The sequence below is a fragment of the Aptenodytes patagonicus genome, chromosome 2 (genome assembly GCF_965638725.1).
Source record: "Aptenodytes patagonicus chromosome 2, bAptPat1.pri.cur, whole genome shotgun sequence".
NCBI classification, from domain to species: domain Eukaryota; kingdom Metazoa; phylum Chordata; class Aves; order Sphenisciformes; family Spheniscidae; genus Aptenodytes; species Aptenodytes patagonicus.
This window is the reverse complement of record NC_134950.1, coordinates 169,280,665-169,302,835: the sequence shown is the minus strand read 5'-3', so window position 1 is coordinate 169,302,835 and position 22,171 is coordinate 169,280,665. Positions and strand designations below refer to the sequence as shown.

At 55.2% G+C, this 22,171-nt stretch overlaps 1 protein-coding gene across 2 annotated transcripts in view; it reads left to right on the top strand.

Annotated features, from left to right (window-relative positions):
- Window positions 1-6,958: 6,958 nt before the first annotated feature.
- GJC2 (gap junction protein gamma 2) overlaps window positions 6,959-22,171 on the top strand; it is a 34,968-nt gene continuing 19,755 nt past the window's right edge. Inside the window, exon 1 of one of the 2 annotated variants that reach the window (XM_076332067.1) lies at window positions 6,959-7,011. The gene's annotated coding sequence lies outside the window, so the exon portion shown is untranslated. Of the gene's footprint in view, window positions 7,012-9,194; window positions 9,228-22,171 lie in introns of those variants that run through there. The other variant, XM_076332069.1, reaches the window with a different exon arrangement.

The window sequence follows — 22,171 nt, the reverse complement described above, 5'->3', positions numbered from 1 at the left end:
TGAGCCTCCTTGGAGGGCTTGGTTCCTCACTGAGCCCCTGTGCTCAGAGCACCCCGACCTTCACCAGAGAGACGACCAGTGTCGCATCTGGTTACCTCCAGGTGGTTAACCTGGTTTTGGGCTGCAGGGAAGGAACGGTTGCCGCGAAGAGGCGTGCGGCACAGCCGCTGGCAAGGGTCGCTTGTCCCAGAGCCCATTGCCCTGGAGGACGCAGGCGGTTTGCGTTTGACCTTCGAGAAGTGGCGAGTCCCGCGGAGCCGCCATCCTGCAGGTGGTGGCTTCCAGCCGTCTGCCCCCAAACCGAACCCAGATCAAGCTGGCACCGTGCAGACCGCGAACGGCTGGACCGTGCAATGCCAGGCTGTCATACTTTCTCACCAAAACCACATCTTACCAGGGCATGGTTGTACCTTAAACTCAGCTCTTGGGTTTCATCCTCTTCATATCCCGCCTCTCCAGTTTACCCAGCTGCTCTGCTCCAGCACACCTGCAGTCCCTCTCCATCCAGCTCCATCCTCACTTATCAAGCTCCACGTTGTGGACACCAGTAAGCAGAACCAGACCTTGGGCAACCCTTTTAGTACCTCGCTTCCATTTAGAAAGACGAGAGTTGGTGATTATTTTTATCATTTGCCTCTGTTTGGGTGTTGTAAATATATCTTTTTATAGATTATACTGCGAAATCCTCCTTTCCTGTTGTCATAAGTTTCATGGTGCGAGGTTCTAGCTTCGGTTAAACGACCAGGAAAATGCTCCCCCAATTTTTTCTGGGGGTGTACCTGCTTCACAGCGTCTGGCTTTCCCCGTCCTGACGGTGTGAATCGCTGCGGCCAGGCTCTTCCTGCGAGTGATGGACTGTGATTTTTTTCCCACCCCCCGAATCGGGGGGGTTTCTTTATGTTTTGAGGGATGAATTTGCAATGGGGAAACGTCCCCTCTAGATGGCAGAAATGACAGTGGGAAAGCGCGGGGGACCCGGGCTGCAGAGCGGCGAAACGCCGAGGTGCAGGACACGGCGCTGGCCTCAGTCTGGTGGTGTCCAGCCACCGCGTGGGACCTGCGGTGCTGTCACCAGATGGAAATGCCCACCCGCTGCCTGCTCAGCCCTCCTGCCAACGCCCCGAGAGCTGACAGGCCGCCAGCCCCGAGCCCGGCCTTCGGGCGTCCCTCCGGGAGAGGTGAGTGGTACCCGGGAACGGCGAGGGACGACGCTTCAGCCGTACGGCAGCACCGCCAGCGCTTGGAAAATGGGCGGGGGGGGGAAGTCATTTGGATCACTTGCGTCCCCCTTCCCTGGTGGTGACAGAGAGGGAAGTCCTAAATAACCCGCCCTGTAATCGGGTGACCTGCTTTTCGCGGCTGCCGCTGTGTCTGACGGACTGAAGCGGCGAACGCCTGGGTGCCCGGCGCTGACGCGAGGTGATGGGGTGGCCGTCGGGACGGCGGTGGGCGGTGGAGGGACCGGGAGCGGGTTGGTGGAGCCGGGCCGGTCGCCGAGCAGGTGATAGGGCTGTTGAGCATCTCTCGCGAGTCGTTTTTGGCAGCTGTTGGTGTTGCCCCTCTCCGCGTTTGGTGTTTTGGAGGGGCCGTGCTGCACATCGAATCTCGTAATGGGGTGGGCGAAGGCACCTGTTGAAATGGGTTTAATTTCTGCCCCCTCCAAATGGGACGTCTATTTTATTCGTTACAGTTGCAAACATAAATACCTTTCGGGATCCGTATTTACGGTACCGGCTCGTTGGGGATGCAGCCATCCCTGCATCCCCGGGGCAGGCAAGGACCGCGCCGAGCGTCGCGGTTGCGGTGGCCGCCGAATTCAGGGTCCTACACAACCACAAACGACGGCTCCCGCCGCCCGATGTGGGGCTGGGATCGAGGGATCAGGCTGGCAAAGCGAGGGTAGAGGAGTCTCCCTGCCCAGGGGTTTTCTGTGATTAAAGATGCTGGTCCTGGGGGGACCTTATTTCCCACCTGGGAGATCTGCCAGGCAGGAAGGTGCTGAACGTACCAACCAAACAGGTTTGGGGTATTTTGGGGTGAAGGACAAGAGGAAGCTAATGCTGTCGAATGTGGTTTTATTTAGCTGCCCCAACAGCCGTTAAAAACCTTGTCACGTGGCTGATGGGACCACGGGGGCGAATTTCTCCCCCTGAGTGTGGCTGTGACTTCTGCCCCTCCATCTTGGGGTACCCCCAAGCGAAAGAATGGGCTTGCTCCCGGGTTGCTTGCAGAAATGTCGCAAAAAAGGGTTTTTTATGTATATATATATTTTTTTTTTTTCCCCCCACTGGTCCATCAGACTGGGATAAAATTGGACAGATTTCAGCTTTTTTCAGCTCCGCGAGATGCTTTGGGAAGTGTGGCAGCACCTCATCCCTGCAGGAGGAGGATGCTGGGGGAGGAAGGCTAATGCCCATGAGAAGGGTGCGTGGGATGATAGGAGGAGCCACGCCGGGGAAGAGCTGGGACAAAACTTGCCCCGGGGGCTCTCCCTGGCTGGGGTTGAGGGCAGTTTGGAGCCAATGCCAAAAAAATAATAAATCCCCGTAGCACTTTTGCTTCAAAGCAGTGGCTTTGCCGTCTTGCTCTTGTGCTTTTTGCGGAATCGGAGCTGACACACCGCTTTTGGGGCAGGAGCTGGTCCCTTTTCCCACCCTCTTGTTCATTCAAGGTCTCTGGCAACAGAAATACCCCTTCAAGGGGCGAACATGGGGTTGGTGGCTTTAGATGCAGAGAGGTGACCCTCTGCTCTGACCCAACGGCACCGAGATGCTGCCTGGGAAGGACATCACGCGGGGATGCAGGAGGGCAGGCAGTCCCCGAAGCCCCAGTGCCCGAATCATCCCGGGGGAAGCCCAAATCATCCTGGGGGAAGCCAAGAAAGGCTGGAGCCACGCTCCAGGATAGCTTCAAGCAGCCAAAATTAGCCCAAAGCCCATCCACCCATGGCTCCTTCCAGCATCGCACCCCCCTCAATGATCCCACGGTCCAGAAACTTGTCCTTGCCGTGCCTTGTCTTGGCATCTCGGTGCTTTTGGAGGCAGCCCTGATTTTTCAAGCTTGCTTCCATGCCATTGCAAAAAGGCACCGCGGGGCAGAGCCAGCCTGGGAAATAATTGGGCGGCCAGTGTATAAAATAAGCAACAAGGGAAAAAAGTAGTAGGAATGACCATGGTTTTCTTGCTTGTACGTCAGTGTCCGGCTCGGTCTGTGCTTCCGATGGCAAGCGCTGGGATTTAGCATCCCGGGTGCGAAGGTGTGATGGGACGAGCTCACATCGGTGCCCGGGGACGGTGTGTGACGGGTAGGGCTGTGGCTACAGCGACCTGTGTGCTGTCAGAAGTAGTTATCGGGAGAGAAGAACCTTATTGCAAGCCAGCCTGGGCTCCTCGCACGCGGTTAGGACCTTTCAGAGAGGTCATTCAGCACGTCAGTGGGGTTAGTGCTGCCTGGCCCCGGCACGGCTGAGGGGTCTGAGGCCACCAGTTACCAGCTTTTTTGGCAAAACCTCCTTTTTTAATCTGCTATATCCAGTGCCTGCGTTTCCATCGCTACGCAGCAAACCTCTTCTAGGAAATCCTCCGGCAGCCTGCATGGCCTCAAACAGGAACCGAGAGCCTTACCGCAGGGGGTTTGGGTTGTCGTCGTCCCTCTCCCTGGGGTCACCCCTCCACAGCGGGGCCACGGGGTGAGACCTGCCGGCGCTCCCCAACCTGCCGCGGTGCAAAATCCTCCGGCGTCTCGCGAGTCACGCGAAGCCGGCTGACTTTGTGCTGGAGCGGGTGAGGAGCGCGCCCGCGGGAGCAGGAGGGAGGTGGGCTCGGTGGGCCGGGGATGGCTTTCCCCGGCCGAGGGATCCAGCAATGCTGGATTGTGGGCTTTTTTTTTTTTTTTTTTTAGGGGGCTGCTGCCGAGATTGGTCTTATGCTGGGTGACGTGGTCCCCGCCTGGGGATGCTGATACCCTTTTTGTGCTCTCCCGCAGGACGGTGAGGTGACCACCGCATGCCGGCTGCCGCCTCGTGCCGAGACGCCCACCAGCGACACAGGCAACAGGTAGGTCCCATAAAACCGCAACTGCTAATAACCCTCGCTGGGGCTAATTGACCTCGGAGGGACCCAACCCGACTCACACCGGCACCCCTCAGCCAAGACGTTGCTCCTCCGGGGCTCTTTTTTCCTGACCGCGCTGCTGCTGGAAAGCAAGTCGTGGGGGAGGATCGAGTTTTCTCTCTAGCGCAGGGTATTGGGGAGCATCCCGTCGGTATGCGATGCTCCAAGGCGCTTGTAGGAGTCATGCCGTCTCCAGCTCCGTTGGCTCCACGAGGATAAGAGCCGCCCTGGCAGCCGGACCGGGAGCCGGGATGTGCCCGCCTTGCTGGGCGCTGTGTTTGGGTCAGCCTCATCAACTGGATGTGCAGCTGTGTCATCCCTGGAGAGCGTGGGACGCCGACCCATAAACCCAACCGGCCCTGGGCTGGGTGGCACGCACCACGAGGAGCACCGGCCGGGGCGAAACACCGGCATCAACACCGCGCTCCCCGTTTCTCAAGCTCAGCCCTGCTCCCAGGCGCCAAAAATGGGCAAAAAAAATGGGGAATCCAGTACAGGCTCAGCTTTTTCCGACAATAGCAGCTGTGGCTCCGCTTGTCCGGGACGTGGCTCCGGCCCCGTAAATAGCCAGAAGCCATCTGCAATTCAGATTGTGTGCCGGGGCAACTGGTACAGCCGGACGCTTGTGAAATCGGGGGGGTACATCCCCCTCCTGACACCTGATTTCTCTCTTCCCGGGCACAAAGGAGGGAGGAACAGGATGTTTTCCCAGCTGTTACTTTCCCCATCCCGGCTGCCGGAGATGCAAGGAGGCGATAAAAAGAAGGGAGGCAGAAAAGGCAAAATGCCGGTGCCCAGGCTGAGCTCCAAGAATTTATATATTTTATTTCATTGCCCCATAGAGAGGATTATTTTAGCGAACCCACATGGGGAGGAGACCCTTGGGAGCCGGGACCAACGGCTGCAGGGAAGGACGGGTCGGCTGTCCCCCTGCCATCAGCCCCGCGGTGGCCAAGTCCCCAGTCCAGCGTTAAGTTGCAGATGTTCCCTCGAAGCACCGGGGTTTCTTCTCCCGTTCGCTGTCAAGCACGTCTCACTGATGGAAAGCAAAGCGCCTACATGGTGGGCGTCCAGCCCCAGGGGTGTCCCTGGCTCCCTAATGCGAAGCCAGGACAGAGGTGGCGGGGACTGAGCCCCGCTGGGAATACTCTCCAAAAAGCCAAGTGCAATGCTCCAGTCCCTCCTGTTACAATCAGCAACGTGCTGACCTGGATATACCGGGTATAGGATGTGAAAAAGGGGAGGCTTAGAATTTTTCCTGGTTGGAAGTGCAGGATACTCGAGCCGCATCCCTGCTCGTGGCGGTGGTCCCATGGATGCCTCCTGGACGCGGCGGCGTGGACCGGAGAGAGAAAAAACCACCCTGATTCAAGTGAAGAGGGGACACCGGTGTCACTGCCCACGCCGGTGGGGTAATCACCCACCCGTGGGGCGAGAGAGCTTGTCAGGCTGTTCCCCTGAGCGAGGAGGATGATCTCCCATGTTTCATCGATTCAGTATCTGATTGCTAATTATTACGGTAGCTTGACCTGTGGAGGCCAGCAAGCCATAACACCTACAGTCGTCTCGGCCAGCACAGACATCCTCGTGGCTTCAAACCTGGGCTGAACATCCCTTCTGCTCCCTCCTCCCGGCCCCGGGCTCCCAAGTGCTGCCTGCACACCCTGCCCCTGCCAGCATCCCCGGGGAGCAGCCCAGCTCCATCACAGCAGCTTTTCCACATTTAATTTGCCTTTATACTTTTTTTTTTTTTTTCCTTTTGAATGCACCACAGTGTTTTTCACCCCATCTGCCCTCCGAAGCGTGGGCGCTGCTGCTCCTTGGGGCCGTCACACTGCAGCTTCACTCCATATCGGCTTTAGGACCTGCTCCTAACCCGCAGACGCCAGGAGCAAAAGTAAAGCAGCCGCCGCCGCTGTGGTAGCATCTCTGGGCTCTTTGCTGTTTTTATTGCTGAAATCCAACCTGATTGTCCTCGTCCTGTCCACCGTGGCCATAGGGAAGAAGTTTCGCCAGTCTTCTTGCAGCAGGTCCTGGTGTTTCTAAAGACAGGCAGGATCTTCCTTCGTGCCTTATCATCTTGGCTGCAGCAAACTTGCTGCCTCTCTGGTCCCTGGGTGCCTCTGAGAAGAGTTTGGCTCTGTTTTCTCTCCACCTTCCCGTGTAATGGTTGCATTTATCAATAAGGTCTCCCCTGCTCTTCTCCAGCCTGATCAGACCCATCTCAGCCTCTCCTCATGTGTCCCATCCTCCAGCCCTGACCACCTCGGTGGCCACCACCGGATCCTCTCCAGCTTCTCAGTGTGCTCCTCCGCTGGATGCAGCATCCAGATGCAAAGTCCCTGGAAGGATCCCTACAAAATACCGCCCAGAGCACCCTTCTGTTTTATCAGTGAGCTGTTAACACCCGATCTCAACCCAATCTTCCCATCACCTTTGTACCCCTGGTGTATTTTATCCGAGATCCTATTTCCTTCCTCTCTCGTAGGAACCTCGCACCAGGCAATAGCGCAACAGTGTTGGCAAGGCAAAACTGAGATGTCCCCTGTCCCTAGGTCTGTTATCCTGCCCTAGGAGGAAAACGAAGTCCCCTGGTCCTCTCCAGTGGTAGGATGAACCCTTCGGGAGCTTGCAGAGGAGCAGAAGCTTCACCCTGTGCCACCGCTCGCAGGAGCCGTGGCTCCGGAGGGGACAATGACGGCATTGAGCGCGGGCGCTGAAACGCTGCCGTATTGTGCCTGGCAGAGAGATGCCCGGGAATAATCGCCTCCTCCTTGGCTTTGTTGCAGGGCTGAGGCCGGTCGTGCTGCAGGGCTTTCCCCCCCACCCCCCCGAAGGTCTCCGGTTATGCGGTGAAGACCCGCAGCTCCGACGCACCTTTTTTTCCTGGCTGTGAAAGGTACGGCTCGTCTAATCGCCTCCTTACCGATACGCGACTCGGGGGGGGTATCGCTGACTGGGAGAAAATGTGGATTTGGGGACAAAAGGATGCTCTGTTCCTGATCCCGGGGGGCCATGTCACACTTCCATTGATCCTTGTAATATATTTTTAATATATTATATATAGTATTTTTTATAGATCACATATATAATATGTATAAAGTCAACATCGTGAGCCATGAAAATTGTTTTACTTCTTTTTATGCCTATAAAATGTTTTGTATTTAATACGTGCTTAAGCTACAGAAATCCATCTCCACTTGGGGTCTGGGCAATCCCTGAAAATTTGGTTCCAGGGTTTTGCTTGAAACTGTTTTAAACAAGGCTGAACGAGAGTTTGCTCCGAGTCCAAAACGGAGCGAGGCTGAGTTTTTTGGTTTTTTTTTTTAGAAGCGTATTTAAGGTTGTTTTCAAGCTGGGTGCCTACAAAAGGATTTCCCTAAACAGTTCCTGGTGAGGGTGTTTTCCTCACCCAAAATCTGCTCGAAAAGCTCAGGTCGGGGCTGAAGGTTCGGCTTGTGACCGTGTCAAGGGCAGCACCAGCTGCAGGAGCGAGCGCTGTGGCGATGCCTCCCTTCTCCCTCCTCCTCCATCCCCGGAGCATCCTACGAGCTAATTTCCTCTTGAAAACCCCTTCTGGGAACGCATCCCCCCTGCAGGGTCAGCCAGGCTGTTTCCCAGCTCATTGCTCCCTGAAAGCAGCTGGAGAGAAGAAACACACTTGAAAACGAAGAGGATGAAAACTTGGCTGTCCCATCCCGGCTGTGCCGGGGAGCAAGGACATCCCTACTCTTCAAAACCGGGAAAAACAAGTTATTTTGAGTAGTTTCACATGGCGGCTGCTACTTAAGAAATGCCGAGGGACGTGCGCTGGGTCCCTGTATGATTACGAGACTGAAGGATCACCAGATTTTAAAGGTTTAGAGCCATCTTCACACCGGGCTTGCTGAGTTTTTTTTGGGGGGGGGGGTGTTCTTTAATTGCAGCGAGCAAAACCTTGCTGATTTGAACCCCCGAAAGCCAAATCTCGCCTCGCAGCACGGGGCCTTTAAGGAAAACATCAATTATTGTGAGATCAGCCATAAAGTCATGCGAGCTGGCAACGTGAAGGAAGAGATAACAACGCGACAAAGGTCGCAGCCGCTGGACGGTGGCAATTATTTAATTCCTACTTGCTGCGTTCGAGCACGGGGTAACATCACCCCCCCCTCGACTGGAGCCCTGCACGGGGGGCAAAACCCTCTGGCTGGGAGCAGGAGGGGCTGGAGGAGGAAGAAAATGTCCTCTCTGTCCCCTTCCAGCTGTTCTCCCTTCCAGCTGTTATCTGCAGAGCAGGGCGATGCTTCCAGCTGCCCCCCCCCCCCCGCCCTGCAAAACAGGGCTGGGAAGGGAGCAAAGGGATGAAGAGCGTCTGGGATGGGGCTGGCGGGGAGCCCCCCGCCGCCATAAAATACTAAAAATGTAAAATTTGAGCGACCAGTGCTGCTTTGGGCTGTTCACTCTGACATAAAAATTGGGGGGGGGCAGGGGGAAGAGGTTTTTGATGCTGCTGCAGCGTATCACCGTAGCTGTAAGGACAAGTCGAGTTTGCAGCCGTCTTTCCTTTCTGCTTCACCCCTGTTTGAACGGAAAGGAAAAGAAAACCCAAACAAGAAGGAAGGATTTCTTATCCTGTGGCAGCACCTCCGCGTTCCGCCTCCCCTCTCCTGCTCCAGGGAGCTCTCTCTTTGCTATTATTAGCCCTAAACCCTTAAACTATTTGAATTATTTGATTTTTTTTCTCCCCCTCTCCCCCCCCAGCATTGCTCTTGGCTCCTGAAAGCATCGCTGCATTCTCGTTTTTCCTGGACTCTTTTTGGGTGTTTATAAGGAAATCAAAAAATAAAAGGAAGGGAAAGAGATCCTTGGCGTCCCGGGGAACGGGTTTGCAGCGTCAGACCCGGAGGAGCTCTCCTGTCTCGGGAAGCTTCCCCGGTGGAGGTCTCCACGTCATCGTCTCCAGGCTGGTGCAGCGGGAAGAGAGCTCGGTTCGAAGGGGTGGGAGGGGAGGAAAAGCAGCGGCTGGGGAGCTCTGCCTGCGGCGGCAGGCAGGGACGGGGCGCTGCCTGCGGCTCTGAGCACCACGGCGGGGAAGGATGGGACGTTTTTGCAAGGGACTGAGCCCAGCGCTTCTCCGTATGTTACTTCTTGTTTTGGTTTGTTTTTTTTTTTTCCTTCCCTCCGCTTTATTTGGACATTTTGCTGGATTCCCGGCACTTTGCAGACCCCCTCCCTCTGCTTCGATCCACCCCTGCTCCCACCCCGCTCCCCCCTGCTCTTCGCTTTCTGCCCTTTCCCCATCACTTGGGTGGGGAATGCATTTGCCGCGACCTAACGTTCGCGTGTTGCCTTTCCCGCCGGTGGTAAGAGACATAACATCCCTGTTTGGCATCAGTTTGTGCGCGCTTTGTCAGCATAAATCACCCCCGTCTGGCGTGGGGCAGTGCAAATCCATCTCCAGGGAGTTTGGGATTAAACCGTCGGTGTTTTAGCTTTCTCCTGATGGAAACCCTTATGTGCTCTGGGACCTTCTGGCCAGTCCCCATCCCGAACGTCCTCCCCATCTCAGGCCACCAGAGGTGGGGAGAGGAAGATGCTTCAGGGTCTGGTTTTCCGGCTAGTCCTGCTCTTGGTCCCTTGGGTTACGTTTCTGAGACTTCTGCTCGTACAGCAGATTTCAGGGTCTGCAGCCTGCTTGCTTTTGGAGCACCAGCTTAGGTGGTACACGCTCATGCATCACAACCAGGTCTTTAAAGACCAGGCCTGGGCAGAGACCAGCGCCCGCAGGAGCTCAGCCCAGCAGAAGATGCGGGTTTGCAGCTGGTGTCTCTAACCCGTGGACAAAAGGTCCATTGATAAGTTCGTGTTCTCTGTAAGGTGCTTTTGTATTGTATTGTTTTTTAAATAATATCCAAGGATGTGAGCGCGCTTTTCATCCTCGCATCTCAAAGCACCTCGCAAAAGGTGTCTTCTCTCCTGCGTAGCTGGGGAAACTGAGGCACAGGGAGGGCAGTGGCTCGGCAGCATCACCACCAGCGGGAGCTGAACCTGTTCCTTGGTGGCCTCATCTTCTTGGCCAACGGGCCTTCCTTGAGAGAAAACTCTCCTGTTGGCTACCAAACACACAGGTTGCTCCTCTGGGGTGGGATCTCCTTCTCGGACTTGTATCCCCCATCATCACCTCTAGGTCCTTAGGTGAATCTTGTTCAGAGATGCTGTCGCGTTTCCGTAGCCTTTATCAAATTCATCCTCACTAAAACCCTAAGATCTTCCTTGCGCTTAACGGGTGACCCTTAGCTACATCCCTCCTACCTCCAGGTCCCTGGTACGGTTATAGCGAACTTGGTTGCAGCCAGCATTTGTCCAACGGGATGACCTGAGAGTGGGGCTAGAAGGACCTCCTGAGCCCTCCTGGTCCGTGCTGTGCCCCATGCGTGGTAGGGAGGCATTTCTCTCGCACACCCTGGGGGCTCCATCTCCTCCCGTCCCAAAATGCCCTTTCCATCTACACCGAGCACAGGAGCTTGGCTTAATAAATGTATTTAAGCTGTGCTTAATGGGAGAAAGCCATGTCCTCTGCTGGCAGAGGGTGAGTGAACACCCCCATACCCAAACCAGAGGGAAGCAAAGAGCCCCTTGAGTCTCAGGAGGTCACAGGCACCATCTCCTTTCACCCAAATTACCTTGAAATGCCACAGGAGGGCAATCTGTTCTCTGTCCAAAGCCTCCTTAGAAAGTCGGAGGAAGAAAATGCGATGTGACCCGGCCTAAGTGAGTCACGGGCGGGTGGGAACGGGGGGAAAGGGGCATGTAGCTGATGGGGAATCTGTGCCTTGTACTCCTGCAAGCTATGAGAGCTATTTCTGAGACAATCCTTGGGTGTTGTCCAAGACCGAAATACCAGAAGATTTTTTTCGGTGTGTGTCATAAGGAAACCCCTCCTTCCCCCGTAATGTACTGCGGAGGTGGACCACGGCATGCACCGTGTTTCTGCAGGTCCCAGCACTGCGGAGGACTCTCCCCTCTCGTAATTTATGGCTTGTTTGGAGCTCTTCAACCCAAGGTTTATCCAACCAGCACAAGGTTCATTTTTAAGGCTGCGCAGCTCCCTTTGACCCAGTCCGTTGCTTGGAGATCTTGGTGACCCACCGCATAAACTGCCGTGGTTTCTGCTCCTTGCTGCCAGGAAAAGAGAAAAAAAAGGAGTTTGTGCAGGGTTGCTGCATGCCATCAGTGCAGCCCAGGGCAGTAGCAGTAGGGGACAGGGGAAATGAGTAGAAAATGAGGAGCCCTGTCCTATAAATTAAGGCATATGGGGGTAAATTGCTATTTCACTCCTAACTTCTTCACTTCTAACTTAGCTAGAGCAATTTGTTTACCTCCCTGCCTCTGCAGAGGGGGGGGCCTGGTGGCGTTTTTTGGTGCTGTGGGGTGGCCCGTTGGCTCTCTGGCTGCCTCCCCAGAAGGTGGGGACCCTGGGGCTGCCTGCCAGGTGCCCTGGGCTGTCCCTAGGGCTTGAGGTGGCTCTATAGAGGGTCCATTTACATCCCGCAGGGTCTCGGAAGAGCTCCTCCGAGACCTTCGCACCCTCTTCTGTGGTCTGTCTTCCCTGAGGGCAGAGCAGTCTCCTGGGGAGGATGCCAGCTTCTCCCAGCCACCGGTGGGTGCGGAGGTGTGGGAGATGTTGAGCAAAGGGGGACTGATGGGAATCTCGAGGGCAAGTTGTGCAATTGCAGGACAACAGAGGCTGAAGGTACCTCAGGAGGTCACGGAGTAGAGCCAAGTTTGACGCTGGATGAAGCTGCCCAGGGCCCTGTCCAGTTGAGTTATCTCCAAGGGTGGAGATCTCACCAGCTCCCTGTGCCAGTGTTTATCATGGAGACTTTTGTATTTCATATCCAGCTGAAATTTTTCTGGCTGCAACTTGGCCTGTCATTGTGTGCTTTTGAGAAGCGTCTGGACCACCTTCTCTATAACCTCCCGTAAGGCAGCTGCACACACCTGTAAGATCTTCCCTTTCTCTTCTCCAGGCTGATCAGACCCAGCGCGCTCAGCCCCTCCTTGCACATCCCGTTCTCCAGCCCACAACCATTTTGGAAGCCTCTGTAGGACTCACTCCAGTACCCTTGTACTGGGGAGCCCCAAACTGGACACAGCGTCCAGCTGCGGGCTTACAAGAGCAGAACAGAGGGGATCCTAACAGCGCTCACCCCGCCGGCTAGTCTCTTGCTAAGACAGCCCAGCATAGGGGTGGCCTTCTCTGCTGCAAGCCCACGCTGCTGATTCATGTCCAGTTTGACCACCAGGACCCCCGATCCTTCTCTGCAGAGCTGCTCCCCAGCCAGTCACTCCCTGCTGTCCTGTGTCCTGTCCCCCGCCAGGGCCACCATTCTGCCTTTGCCTCTGTTGAACTTCATCTGGGTCCCACCAGCCCATTTCTCCAGCCCGCTGAGGTAGCCCAACACAGCAGCACTGCCCCACCCCGCCTATCCGCTGCTCCCCCCAACCGGGAGTGGCCCCAAACTCGGTCCCATCACCCTGGTCATTAATGACACTCAACAGCCTTGGCCCCGGTCGTCATCCCTGGGGGATGCCACCACCAGCTGGCCTCCGCTGGGAGGGGACCCAGCAGCACCGGGGGGTGACAGGGCGGCACCGGCTGCTCCATGGGGGCCAGGATGGTGTTGGGGTCACGAGAGCCTACTTTCTGGGTGAATTTACAGGCAGCATCCCCATTTCAACTGAGATAAGACCCATTTCCACATAGCAAGGACTGAGGGATCTCGGTGTCTCCCGAGGCTGTGTTTCTGCTTTGCTTTGTTGTTTCCGACCACAACTTTTAATACCCTCTTAAACACACGCTTGGCCAAGAGCTTTACAAGTGTCTGCTTTGTGCAAAGCGCCTTTCAAACACGTGGTGAAGGCCGGCAAGGCAGTGAGCTGCAGATGGCACGTGTGAGCCCACCAGCAGGCTGCTGGCGGGATGTAAATGGACCAAATCACGGGAAAACAGCCCAGAAACACGGCTCGTCCCCCGCCACGACCGAGCCAGCGACCTAAAGCATCGCTGCCGGCTCCTGTCTGGCCCCCGGGCGTCTTTGGGTGCTTAAATCCCTTCTCTGTCTGACTCTCTGGGTCGATGCAGAGTTAATCCAACCCACGACCCCTAATGACGTTCCCCACCAGTTTCAGCCCCGGAGAACGCCCTGTGCATCCGGAAGCCTCTGCTTTGGAAACCTGATGCTGGTTCAAACGTGAGCCTGAGCCAAATTCCTGCAGGCACGTTTTTATCATCCCTTTTTTTTTTTCCTGCCGGGGACAATGGTATTGCTCGCTGCTCTGCCCAGCCCTTTCCTCTGCGCTCCCAGACAGAAATAGTTAACCAGGTTCACTAAGAAATTAATGTCCTCCTTTCCTTTCCAGGGCAGGCAGCTCCCCCCTGCCTCCCCGCTGCCCGTCTCTCTGCTCCCAGCCCTGGGGAGGAACCGCTATCTAGTGACATGATGCAAGAGCAGAAGTTGTCTCCCTCGCCCTGGCAGTGTTTCGGTGACCCGGTGGCCTGTGCAAGTGCTGCCAGGTCCCCTGGGGCCTTCTGCAGCACGAGAGCAGCCCTTTGCTCTCCTCTTGTGATCGGTGGGATGGGAGCACCTCATGGCTCCGGGGAAGACGTGAGCCAGCCCCGGCTCTGGAGAGTTTCAAGTCAAAACAGATCAAGCTAATAAAAAGGAAGTGATTCTGGAGAAGAGGAGGGGAGGAGAGAGAGAATGGATGATGCCACGGGCATCGCAAAGCAATCCCTGCTGTAGAAGAACCTCATTTGATAGCGTCGCTTCTCCCGGGGTTGTGGATGGGGAGGGGAGACCACCGGGGCCATGACCCTGTGCTGACCGCAGCACCCAGACTCCACGGGCTGCATATGGGACACCCCGGGCTGGTTTCGGTTGCCCACATGTAGGTGTTTAGGGTCATCTGAGATGCCACAACCCATTAGTTTTGCCGGGGCGGCGGGGCGGGCTGCTGGCTCGCGCGATGCTCCAGCTGCCGGAGCGGTGATACGGCGGTTGGGAGGAGCTGCTCAGCGCTCTCCAAGGGCACCCGGAGGAAGGCTGCCTTTCAATGGGGCTTTGTTGCGTGCTTGGCTTGGCTTGGCGTGAGGTGGTTGCTCTCAGGCTGCAAACTCCCCGGACAAAGCATTTTTCACGCGGCGGGACCAGGGGGAGACGAGTGAGAAGGGGTCAGCCGTAGCTTCAGCTCCTGGTTGAATGGACCCAGAGGTTTGCACAGGACGGACGCGGCGGTCGGTGGGGAATGTCGGTTTGGTGGAGCATGAGACATCCCACCACCCCAGCCGGGGCATGGAGACCTGCTTGGCATCCCCATGTGAGTGGAGAGGTGAGGAGCTCCAGCAGGAGAGCAAAGCTCTCCCGGACATCCCCGGGGTGGTGAGACGGACTGCAGGCCACCGTGATTTTGGGAGAGGGGGAGGATGGCTGTGTCTTCTCCTTTGGACCCAGCCTGGGAGATGGCCCGGGGTTGATGCTGGCTGTGCTGCAGCGCTGCTGGTCTTTCGGCGGGTGGGATCCATGGCAAAGAGACCAGAGGTGGGGCTGGTCCCTGCATGGGGGCTGCTCCAGACCTCCCCCTTCTTGGCTCTCCGGGTTGCTGTAGGGTTTGCCCGAGGCAGTTTCTGCCTGGAGATCAGAGAAAGCTCCGGTGGCAAATGCAGGAGGACAGGACTGCCTGGCTTGTAGCTGTGATCCAAGGACATCCTTGGAAAGGTTTTGATCTCCTGCTTTGGTCCTCCAGCACTTCTTGAAGCTGGTTTGCAAGATAACCTTACTCCTTGCTGTTACAGCAGAGAGGGATGCCCTGGAAAATCGGAGGAGATGGATGCAGCCAGGCCAGAAGAGCAGCAGGGAAAAGCAGGCGGCTTTCTGCAAGAAATACCGTGTCTAACAGCAAACACATGCGAGGTTTCGCACGCTGGCCAGGACGCGTATAGGCGTGGAGCTGATTTATTTAGTCCTGCATGAGTGGAGCTCGCCCGGAGATCCCGAGGTGGGAGGAAGAGGAGGAAGCTCTGCTCTGAGCAGCTGCTTTCTTGCAAGCTTTTGCACTGCATGTCTCTCTCCCAGATCTCACGGCTGCAGAGCCTCCTGGCAGCCCGCAGCACTTTTTTAGCCATTTCAGAAAATTTTAATAGTTTAATAGTAAGGGTGAACTCCGATGCATGATTTATAGGGAGTCTTTTTACGGTGTTTATGTTGGCAGGCTGTAGTTTATGTATGGTTTGAAATATTCACTGAAACCTTTTATCGCTGGAGCTTAAAAACAACAGAGCGCTGACGAAAAGTCCTGCACTAATTGGAGAAGGGTTCATTTAGGGCTCGGGCTGCCCAGCAGCTCCGCAAAATGCCTGGCTCCTGCCCTGCTCAGAGAGGTTGCTGCAGCCTGCAGTCCCCATGGGGAAGGAGAGACGATTTCATCCGTCAGCGTGGTGGGGATCCGTCCAGATTTAGCTGTTACACTAATGAAGGCCGTATCTGGCACCGAGAGAGCCAGACCGTGATGCCTGGGGCTCCCGTCCGCGCTCACAGCCTCCCTGGCCTGGCAGAACAAGATGATCAGCAGATGCAAGAGGCATCAGCTTGGGAAACCTCCAAAAGCGATTGCTTAAACGTGCTTTTTTATAACCCAAAGCAGCTCATCTGCGCAGATACAGGGGCAATACCTTGTGCTGGTGTTAAAACCGCAGCTCGTTTCCATTCCCATCACTCCTCTCTTTGCGCCTTTGCTAGGACCTCAGTGGCACAACTCATGTTTTAATAAAATCAGGGACTTCAGTGAGATCCCATCAACATCTGTGGGATTTGGAGCAATCTAACCTCACAAGTGTCTCACAAAAAAACCCCTCCTGCTCTTTTAACATTTTCCACTGAAGGGCAGGACTGTCCTTCTCCTGACAGACCTGCAGTCAAGGTCTGACAGCATGAAACTTCTTCAGGTGCCAGCAGTGGGTCATCCTGGAGCATAAGGAAGCAGTTTATCCATCTGCCATGGATATGACACCTACTTTACGAGCAGTTCCTAACCCCTCCGGTTGTGTCCACCTTTCCTCCTCCAGCATCACGGGTGCTAAGGAGCAGCAGGTGAACAGTGGGGTGCAAGCAGCACCTTTGCATGGGATGGGTATTTTTAAGGGTAGTTAAAAACGTAGACGAGCAGGGAAGAGTTGCAGGAGGATACCACATCTTGGACAGGGTGTGCTTCTGGTCTCCTGGCTCCTGAGAGCATGTAGTGAAATTTGGAGGAGCAGAGAGAAGAGCTGAAAACTGAGTCGTGTCCCAGACCAGCCCTCAGAGGCCAGGTGGACACTGAGCTCAGCTCCAAGGAGGATTGAACACCCAAGTTTATGCAACTAAATCCCACCCAAGTGCCTTAAAAACAGTCTTGGAGGAGACAACGAGAGATCTTTTCCTTTTGAGGAGAAGCCACCACGCTGCCCATGGTCCTGCCTCCACATCACCCCACAATTGCCCCATACCCCTGCAACCCTTTTCCTGGAAACATCTGCTGGGACTCCCCTTCCAGGCGAAAGGGCAATTTATCCCAGGCCAGTTGGTTAGGAAAGATCCTGACTTGCTTTAAGTATCCTACTAGACGTATCCTACTAGAAAGGGAGAGGGAGAAAGCCACAGGATTAGAGGCACGTTTACATGCCTCCAATCTAGATACACATACTAGAAAATTGAGCGAATTTGCTTGAAAGTGGTTTAGTGGAGCAGGCAGCCTTCTATTTTAAGAGATTTGATATCTCTCGGTCTGCACTGCACCGCACAGATTTAAAAAACAAAACAAAAAAAACCCCCAAAACCCCCCCACTTCTGCTACTAGCAGTAAAATTTTGGCTGGCATGTGTGAACCTCTATCAACCTGGGGCCCGTGCTAATGTGCTGGTACAGAGACAAGCCTTCCAGTAGGAGAGTCCATCCTGCTGTTATTCCTTGTAATGGGAAGCTTCCAAAAAACAAGCCAAAACAAATATTTGTAGCAAAGGCAGGGGCTGCCCGGCGGGAGCCGCGACGGGCAGGAACGCTCCTGCCACCGGGCAGGAGGTGACATCATCCGGATTCCTTCGCTGAGGAATGCAGGATTTGCCGTCTTCCCTGCCAGTAATTGCTTTTCAAAAACAGACCTGCCCCGGGATGCACGTTTCACCCATCCCCTTCCATTGCACAGCAGAGAGGCTGAACGTCCCCTGTTCCCTTTCTCTTCCACAGCATTAATGGGGCTGTTGCATGGACAGGCATGAAAAAGGATGAAATTGGTCATTCCCCCGGTCGCAGGTAAAAGCACCTGAAATTTTATAAGCAGGGGCTGGCCAGAGCTGGTGGGGGAGCGATGACTTCTCCTCGGGGCTGGCCAGGATGGGGCAGGTGATGGGCCGGGTATGTGCATGGACTTCTCTGCTGGGCAGGCTTTGCTGAGAGCTGCAGGAGGAGGCCACGTGCACTGCTCCGTGATGACCCCATTTCTTGGCCCTGTGAAGCCCACCGACCACGACGTGTTTTTGAATGCAGGACTTCATTGTGATGACTGGGATAGATATCCTGACATAGAGAGCATCCTGGCTAACCAGCCGACGCCTTGCTTAGTCTGGTGGGGCTAACTCTGAAGAAAAGCCATAATTCCCCCTCCATGCAGCCCTTGGCTTCTCCATTGGGTTGAGCATCCCCCACATCCCATCTCCAGTCCCTTGAGCTTACTCCCCTCCACCCCGGCTCTGCATTGGCTCCAGCTTCGGCAAACACCACTGGAAATTAGTAACGGTCGCTAACGTTCATATGTCATCAGCACTTCCACCAGCATCGGCGACAGTAAAGGGGTCAGTTCCTGTGGGATGGAGGCTGTTGCCGTCATTTCAATAGCTGGAACTAGGTGTAGTTCAACTGCCCCTGTTATGAGTCCAACGGGGTGATTTAGTGGTTGGAAAGGCCCGAAGTTTTTCGCTCCCAGTGCCTGAAAGAGGATGGCTGGCAGGAAACGAAAGCGCTGTTCTCCAAGGCAGGGGTGGTTTTGCTGCTGCACTGATTCTTTAATTTTCCGCCAGGTTTTGGAAATTCTTGGCTATTACAACTGGACAATTAAATCAAGAGCAGAAAAGAAGGGCTCCGGCCAAGGGAGAAAACCCACTTGGTCAGCTGAATTTTTGAAACGGGGATGGAGTGAGGACCTTTGAATGGACAGCAGCAGAGCAAGGGCTGTCTGGGGTCTGGGTCTGCAGTCCTGAAGGTGGTGAGATGTGACATTAGGTGTGCCAGGAGAAGGCCTGCTCATTTTTGGAACCAGCAGCGTAGACAAAACCAGTGGGGATGGACGCAAAGGGGAGCCTGGGATCATGGCAGGGCGATGCAATGACATTTTGCCGAGGGTGTAGGCAGAAGAGACACATCTAAGCAGGAGGCAATGATGTAGCCGGTTGGGGTCAAGTTCCACGTGGGACAGGGTGGCAGTGCCATGGGAGAGACCCTCTGTGTGACCTCCTGGGCTGGATTTGGATATTATCTCCAACTAGGCAAGTCCCTTCCCTCGTCATGTCTCGGCCACCCTCCATTACAGGGCTGTGTCTGGTGCTAGTGATCGGGGCTCGTGGTTTGCAGGACACTTACTGCTTGAGAGAAGGCAAAAACATGCCTCCCTTGTGCTGTTGCCTTTGGGAGAGGTGGAAATAGGGATGCCCCGCTCATTTCTGCCTGGAGTCACCCTAGAGACAGCAGAGTTGGCCGAGCAGCACTGCTGTGGGCTCCAGAGGGTTGAGGTGAAGGCTCCCGGGCTTTGAGGTCAGTAGGGACCCAAAAAGCAGCCAGGGAAAAAGATGACGATGGATGCAGATCTGCTTTCAAATGATGCAAGGAAGCTCACAGGCTCCGTATTCATCACAGCTCAGTGATTCGGGTACCACCAGTCAGCTGTGGGACTCTGCTCCTCTGGCTCCAGCTCCTCACGGCTGCACACATGGCCCACAGGGCTCTGCCTTGTTCATCTGTGTGCAAACCGACCCGTCTTACAGCAATGCTGCAGAACGTAATTTGGGTTTTTGGTTCACATCCCTTAAGTTGTTGCTTCTTAATCTTTCTCAGAAACACAGATGGTGTTGCGGTTTCTTATTTATTTCTGTCTGGAGGCTAAAGGGAGGATGCCTTGGAGAGGAAGGGAGGGAAAGAACCAGAGATGGAAAGAGTGAATTTTCAAGAAGAGCCTCCCACAACTTCATATTCTTTCCCCAGCTTCTGGTAATGGCCAGGTCACTGATTGCAGCTATTCGCTCCAGAAAATTTCCAGGGGGTTTCCTGGAATACCGAAATGTGGGGGGCTGGGTGCCCAGCCAGAGACCACCATCAGAGCTGCAGCAAAGAGGATGGACCTCAGTTGACCAGCAGCAAACCTAGACACGTCCCAGTAGCTGCCTGTAGGTCGGAAACCCTGACTTGGCATTCCTAAGGGTTATTTATCGCAAAGTGAAGGAGGATCAGGGTTTTTTTTTCTTTTGCACCCTCTTTCCACGGCGTTGTCCGTCCTCTTTAAACTTAGCAATGTTCAAATTAGCAGAGGAGGCTGAACTGGCTCTGGGCTGGCAGAGAGCATGGAAGAAAAGAAATGTGAGCACAAGACTGGGAGACTAGGAAGGGGCTTGCTGCATGTCGTGGGGGGATTTTAGCATTATTGCAGATTAAACTGTGACTGTAGCATCCCCTCTGTCCCATCCCCAGCCTCACAGTGGAGCTTCACGCATCCCTGCTTGGGAACCAGCCAAGTACCTGGTCTGGGAGTGTTCGACCCCTGTGCAAGCCCTAGCGATGCCAGGGGTACCTGCTCTGGCAGCAGTAGCCCACCGCATCCCAGTGGGCGGTGGAGGGTTTGGTGTGAGCAGGGTAGCATGCACCCGAGCCGCTCATTTCTCCGGCAAAACCTGCACCCATGCACCCATGTGCCTGCTGCTCTCTTGGGAAGATCTCTACCTTCAGGACCAGCCTGTATATTGTTGTATAAGCAAAGAGAGAAAAACCTCATCTAGCTGCCCACTTGTCTCAGGTCGTGGATCAGCCCCAAGCACTAGAGCATCGTTGGCTCAGACCCATGGCCCTGCCTCTCCATGAACTGCAGAGGTTCCCCTGTGTAAAAGGTGTGGAAGGGCTGACCACCACCTCCTCCTGCATCTCCCTTCCTTCCCCTTCCGCCTCAACAGGCTCATTCATGAAAAAATGTCTGTTGGATGGACACGGGGAGAGGAATTAATGTTGGCGCGTTGTTTCCCGCGCGTTGGCCAAGGGAGGTTGTAGGCTCAGAGGGTTTTAATCTTTGTTTTCACAGCTGGATTTGATATTACCCTTTCTTCTCTCCAGCTTTTTATTGCTGCTCGCTCCCCGGAGCAACCTGTTGCAAAGCAGCGTGCGCACTCGCGTTGGAGCACAACCTGCTGCTGGCTTCCCGAGGGGCAGCGAGTGTGGCTGTCCACTTCGGGACCGTCGACCTGCACAGCCCCGTGTGTTCATTAAGGATTGAGACCGTAAGAGATTATGCTCTCCTACAGTGGGGGTCATGCAGCGGGTCCTGTGTCCAGGAGGGCAATGCTGCAGGGAGGAAGGTGCCATCCCATGATGGTCCTCTGAGAGCACCTGGCTGCAGCCCAGATCTCCTGGGGTGCAGGACACCGCGTGGGGTGAAGGCAACTGGGTAGCAGGGACCAGCTTGGTCCATCCTTTGGTAGGAGGGGGCAGGCAGCAAGGTTGGGGGGTGTCTGCCTTAGCCCAGTGCATGAGGCACGATGGGACCATGGCAAACCCTCAGGCTCATGGTCCCAACCTAGGGACATCATGGGTTGGGGGGGGTGCTGTAGGGTTTGGTGAAGGTGGTGTACGGATTGGTGGTGGTGGTGTAGGGTTTGGTCATGCTGGTGTAGGGTTTGGTGGAGGCTGTGTAGGGCCTGATGGAGGCGGCGTACAGTGTAGTGGTGGTGGTGTAGGGTTTGTTGGTGCTGTTGTACGGTTTGGTGGTGCTTGTGTAGGGTTTGGTGGTGCCCGTGTAGGTTTCAGTGGGGCCGGTGTAGGTTTCGGTGGTGCTGGTGTAGGGTTTGGTGGTGCCGGTGTAGGTTTCGGTGGTGCCGGTGTAGGTTTCGGTGGTGCTGGTGTAGGGTTTGGTGGTACCGGTGTAGGTTTTGGATAGCTGGATGCCCAGCACAGCAGACAGGCAGGTGTGCGCTCATGCCCAGTGTGGTGGAGGGGGTGGAGAAGGTGCTGCCAGCACCCCACTGGATGCCCAAAGGCTTGGTCCTCTGGTGCTGCAGATCTCAGAGTCAAGCTTTGCTTCAAGCATCAGCATGGCCCAGGGCCAGATGGGACTGGCTCCATTCCCACCTGGATGCCAGCCTGAGGGCACCTTCTCCACCCCACTATCTACCTCTGGAGGGGAAGGAGGGACACTGATTGAACACCCCTCCAGTCCTGCGAGCTTTGGGGATGAAACTCCCTTCTTGGCACGGGGGACCCAGTGGCGTCCAGATGTGAGGCATGAGCTGCTGACCTCTCCGGCATCAGCGGGTGGGGGCCCACCTATATAAACACGTCCAGGAAGGCTCCCGTCCCTTTCCCACCCCACGCTCGCCTTCGGATCAGACCGGCCAGCCTTCGCCGATGCTCCCATCCTCAGGGCTCCCAGGGAAGGTACCGTACCACTCGCCTGGCGCCAGGCACTCCTCTGGGCATCTCTCTCTCATCTTCCTCTTCTCTGCATGTAAACATGATTGCATAATTATTTCCATGAATAGTTACCTAAGCGGTTATTTAAATATTTACTGGTGATACTGGTGTAACAGTAAATCTGGGTGAGCAGAGTAGAAACCTACCCCGGTCATGCTGGGAACCCGGCCAGAAGGATAGGAAAGCACTTGCAGTAATAATGTTTCCTTTTTTTTCTTTATTTTCTGTTTTGTCTGTTATCTAAGAACAGTTGGCAAGAGCATGTCCAACCCGTTTGTTTCCTCATTATCACGTTCGAGTCTCTCTCTCTCTTCTCTTTTAACT